Source organism: Anomaloglossus baeobatrachus, chromosome 9 (assembly GCF_048569485.1).
Source record: "Anomaloglossus baeobatrachus isolate aAnoBae1 chromosome 9, aAnoBae1.hap1, whole genome shotgun sequence".
In the NCBI taxonomy this organism is placed as follows: Eukaryota; Metazoa; Chordata; class Amphibia; order Anura; family Aromobatidae; genus Anomaloglossus; species Anomaloglossus baeobatrachus.
In genome coordinates, this window is record NC_134361.1 from 180,718,796 (window position 1) to 180,724,795 (window position 6,000).

The window sequence follows — 6,000 nt, forward strand, 5'->3', positions numbered from 1 at the left end:
CTTCAGAATTCATCCGGCTACTCTTGTCTGCTGTTATGTCATCAATAAACACAAGTGACCCAGTGCCATTGAAAGCCATGCATGCCCATGCCATCACGTTGCCTCCACCATGTTTTACAGAGGATGTGGTGTGCCTTGGATCATGTGCCGTTCCCTTTCTTCTCCAAACTTTTTTCTTCCCATCATTCTGGTACAGGTTGATCTTTGTCTCATCTGTCCATAGAATACTTTTCCAGAACTGAGCTGGCTTCATGAGGTGTTTTTCAGCAAATTTAACTCTGGCCTGTCTATTTTTGGAATTGATGAATGGTTTGCATCTAGATGTGAACCCTTTGTATTTACTTTCATGGAGTCTTCTCTTTACTGTTGACTTAGAGACAGATACACCTACTTCACTGAGAGTGTTCTGGACTTCAGTTGATGTTGTGAATGGGTTCTTCTTCACCAAAGAAAGTATGCGGCGATCATCCACCACTGTTGCCATCCGTGGACGCCCAGGCCTTTTTGAGTTCCCAAGCTCACCAGTCAATTCCTTTTTTCTCAGAATGTACCCGACTGTTGATTTTGCTACTCCAAGCATGTCTGCTATCTCTTTGATGGATTTTTTCTTTTTTTTCAGCCTCAGGATGTTCTGCTTCACCTCAATTGAGAGTTCCTTAGACCGCATGTTGTCTGGTCACAGCAACAGCTTCCAAATGCAAAACCCCACACCTGTATCAACCCCAGACCTTTTAACTACTTCATTGATTACAGGTTAATGAGGGAGACGCCTTCAGAGTTAATTGCAGCCCTTAGAGTCCCTTGTCCAATTACTTTTGGTCCCTTTAAAAAGAGGAGGCTATGCATTACAGAGCTATGATTCCTAAACCCTTTCTCCGATTTGGATGTGAAAACTCTCATATTGCAGCTGGGAGTGTGCACTTTCAGCCCATATTATATATATAATTGTATTTCTGAACATGTTTTTGTAAACAGCTAAAATAACAAAACTTGTGTCACTGTCCAAATATTTCTGGACCTAACTGTATATATATATGTTAAAGCACATAAAAGATTCCTGTTTGACCACTGCCTAATACAACTAGCTATTAGACATGGGCGAATTATCAAAATTCAAATTTGCCAAATTGTGTGGATTAAATTTTGAAGATAAGTTATTCTCTGTAAATTAATTTTTTTTTACAATTGTCTGTGGTCTCTCAAGAAGACCCTGCAGCAAAATAAATTTAGGATTAAATAAACATATCAGTGCTCACTGATCACCTGTCCTGCCGTTCCAGTAGTCCGCCATTCAGTCTTCACTGCTTCTTCTTTTCTTCTTCCACCATAATGCATGTTTTCATTGACCTACTTCACTCCAGGCCCTGGCATCTGCACTTGTCTTCACTTGTGCAACCCAGATCGTAACATCATGACGAACTGGTCAATTATTGACTTTCCATAATGTTCGTTACTCAAGTTGAGCCACTTCAGAACATCTTAACTGCTCGGCTCGAGTAACAAGCACTCAAGCATTTTACTGCTTGTCTATCACTAGTCATGATGTACGGCACTCAGTAATGTCAGTTAGAAGCTCAGTGGATCCAGAGACAAGAACTTGGAGTAAAAAATGACAAAGAGAATACACTCGATGAGGAAATGAAAAAAAAGAAGAGGTGCTGAGAACTGGACAATGGGCTGCAAGGATGGTGGGACAGTTGACAGTTAAGTCAAGTTAAGTATTATTATTATTATTATTATTATTATTATTTTATTTTATTTTTTGGGGCAGTTTGTCTGGCAATCTATGGTTGAACAAAATGCTGACCATTTTGACAAATTTATACAGAGGAAATTGCAAAAAATATGTATTCAGGACATAATTAGACTCTATTTCTACTTGAAGACTATGATAATCTAGGCTATTCATCTGATTCCCATCTAATCTCATCTAAGAGCAACATGATATAGGTAAAGAGGCCCTGGGTTCAATGATGTATCACTTAGATTAGTGGCTGCAGCCATTCTCACACAATGAAAGATTTGACATTTTGCATGTAGCAGAGTTCTTGGAGCTTCCCCCACCTGCACCAGGTTTTCGGTTTACATTTCCATAGACAGAAGCTGCTTATCACATTAGGGGGGTGGAGTAGGACTAGAGCTCACTGCTGAGGCCCACTAATGATAAAGATAACAGGCTTAAACTAACATTGCAAGTAAACAAAAAAAGACAGAGATATGAGACACCAGGCTGAATTCTCTGTTTTAACACGTGCAGCATGCTGGCTTCAGATTACACTAGAAGAATTTCTCTAATATGGCTTCTCAAGGAAAAATTTTCAAATTAAAAATAAATACACCATTTAATGAAATGAGTAGACACATTATTCCTTTTCAGTATGCTACTAATAAATATTTAACTAAAATTATATACAGAAAAAAATCACTATAATTCCAGAATGCCACCGACAAGAGGCACAAATCCTAATGAGTTAATTGATGAGTTTTGCCCTGGTACACTTTATCCAGGTCCATTTAGTTTCCATCTCATTACTAAGAGATAAAATATATACAAAATTCCATTTTCTATGGATCAGCTCTAACTTCACATAGTAATGGATAAGTTATATAGGTAAAGTTTAAGAGATAATCTAAGGAAAAAATTGGTCATGGAAACAATTTCTTAATGAGTTTTTGTCAACACTGGTATGTTTCCAAATTGTTCAGACTGTCAGATAAGTAAATCGGTGAGATACTTTATGGCTGATTGCATGAACCAGTCTTTCAAAAATAAAAAGGTATAAAATGATTTCAGTATACATATACTGCTAGTACCGTCTCGTAAAATTGCTTCCATATTGATCTGTAATTTCATTTAGGGGGTCACAGAACAATGGCTTGCACTCAGGTTCTCGGTTTGGTTCTGACCAAAGAAAGTATCTGCATGAAATTTGTATTCTGAATCTCCAAAATATACTGATTGATCAACTGGTATCTGACAAAGTTGACCTTAGTTTTTTTTATAATTAGGACATTTACATTGTGAGCCTCGTTCATATAGCGATTACTGTTAGGTTAGATCATGGGTTGAACTCAATGACCTTAAGTCTACCTTCAAACTTAAACACTATCAATAGTGATAATGTACATCCCTGGGGAATATCTTGGTGGTGAAATGTAATAAACTTATGTATCCCTTCTCCTGCATTTGTCTTCAATTCTATGGGATTTCACCACTCCATTGTAGGCTTCCCCCACCATTCCAACATCATAGGCCATGCTTCTAGAAAGAGATAGCAGATTCAGCCCAACCACAAATTATATGAATTTTTATTACTGTGAATCATTATCCTGTTGGCTGGCTAGTTCTCAGTGCTGGTTGGAACATCAATAGGTGGTCCAGTTTGATGGCCAATGGCTAAACTATGTGTTCTGTTGACAGCCTCCATGGACTATTCTCATTGACACCTATTTAATACCTTACATTGTGTGTGTGTGTGTGTGTGTGTGTGTGTGTGGGTGTGGTTTGCTTGTTATTAGATTATCTCTGACCTACCTTTTTAATATTTTATCTGATATTAAGCCTTGAATGGCCCATAAAGATTTAACCCTGTGACTGCATGACTATTTTTGTGACTATTATTTCTGCCTGACCTCCTCAACTGTTAAACAACTATCCCATGACTATGATGTTGTCACAAATAAAATATATCTTTGTACCGTGTTAGCCAGTAGAGATAAAAAAAAATTGTTTAAAAGAACTGAGAGTCCTCAGTGGTTGATACCTTTTAATGGCTAACTGAAAAGATGGTAATAATTGCAAGCTTTCGAGACTACTCAGGTCTCTTTATCAGGCATGGTATAACACAAAATCTGAAGCGTCACATATTTATACACAACAGGACTTAGAGGTGCTTCACACACAGCGAGCTCACTGCCGAGATCGCTGCTGAGTCACGCTTTTTGTGACGCAGCAGTGACCTCATTAGCGATCTCGCTGTGTGTGACAATGAGCAGCGATCTGGCCCCTGCTGCGAGATCGCTGCTCGTTACACACAGCCCTGGTTCGTTTTCTTCAAAGGCGCTCTCCCGCTGTGACACACAGATCGCTGTGTGTGACAGCGAGAGAGCGACAAATGAAGCGAGCAGGGAGCAGAAGCCGGCGTCTGACAGCTGAGGTAAGCTTGTAACCAAGATAAACATCGGGTAACCAAGGTGGTTACCCGATATTTACCTTAGTTACCAGCCTCTGCAGCTCTCACGCTGCCTGTGCTGCTGGCTCCGGCTCTCTGCACATGTAGCTGCTGTAAACATCGGGTTAATTAACCCGATGTGTACAGCAGCTAGGAGAGCAAGGAGCCAGCGCTAAGCAGTGTGCGCGGCTCCCTGCTCTCTGCACATGTAGCTGCATTACACATCGGGTTAATTAACCCGATGTGTACTGTAGCTAGGAGAGCAAGGAGCCAGCGCTCAGTGTGCGCGGCTCCCTGCTCCCTACACACACAGCTAAGCAGTGTGCGCTGGTAACTAATGTAAACATCGGGTAACCATACCCGATGTTTACCTTAGTTACCAGTCTCCGCAGCTTCCAGACGGCGGCTCCATGCAAGCGCAGCGTCGCTTGCACGTCGCTGCTGGCTGGGGGCTGTTCACTGGTCGCTGGTGAGATCTGCCTGTTTGACAGCTCACCAGCGACCATGTAGCGATGCAGCAGCGATCCTGACCAGGTCAGATCGCTGGTCGGATCGCTGCTGCATCGCTAAGTGTGAAGGTACCCTTAGAATAGTGCAGTAAAAAAAAAACAACAAAAAACAAGTTATATAAAACAGAACTATCTCTATGGCAGGGGGGCAAACTGTTGTGGCCATAAATTTTGCTGCAGTTCAGTGTGAAAGTTTTATTGTCCTCTGATAAGGGTCTTGTCCAGGGCTGTGACACGCTCGGATGGTCAGAGGAGAGCATCTTTTAACTCATGGATTCATGTCTTTTTACATCAGTTAAAAGATGTGCTCCTCTGACCATCCGAGCGCGTCACAGCCCTGGACAAGACCCTTATCAGAGGACAATAAAACTTTCACACTGAACTGCAGCAAAATTTATGGCCACAACAGTTTGCCCCCTGCCATAGAGATAGTTCTGTTTTATATAACTTGTTTTTTTGTTTTTTTTTACTGCACTATTCTAAGTCCTGTTGTGTATAAATATGTGACTCTTCAGATTTTGTGTTATACCATGCCTGATGAAGAGACCTGAGTAGTCTCGAAAGCTTGCAATTATTACCATCTTTTCAGTTAGCCATTAAAAGGTATCAACCACTGAGGACTCTCAGTTCTTTTAAACAATTTTTTTATGATTTTGTCTTCAGTTTTGCTACTTATTGCTAATATGTTTTTTTCTCAACTTGCTCTACTAGTGAGCAGCTACTCTATGAGTTCAACCATGGGTACCCGGAGGATGACCAGATCTCTGAAGAGCAGTGAAAGTGTAAACATCTGAGAGTGCCTGGGATCTACTAAATAGAGTGACTTGTGCCAAAGAACAACAATGTTCAACAGTCCTTACTATATAATACCATCCAGCAGAACTTCAGTACTTTTCAGCAAGTTGGAGTGCAGGTCAGAGTACAGCAGGCTTGGCAAGACATTATGCAATAAAATGGGTAAAGTTTTAATATAACAATGCACCCCCTCTTTAAAATGTTCAAAAAATATATTTTAAATTTCAGTAAATTTGGTAAATAGAAAGACATTAAACAGGGAGAGGTTAAACCTGTGCATTTCGAGCTTTACCTGTTCTTCATTATGGTATAAGCGATAAAGTTCAAAATGCGTACTTCACATTTTTGGCTTTCTATTTGCCAATTTTACTGGAAATTTAATAAAGAAGATTTTTTTTGGAACATTTAACCCCTTTATGACCTTGAACATTCTGGTCGTCAATCCGTAATGGATTGAAGATCCGTTCATTGCTGTTGGCCAGTTAAATCCTGCAGTCAATTTGGGACAGTAGGAATTAACACCC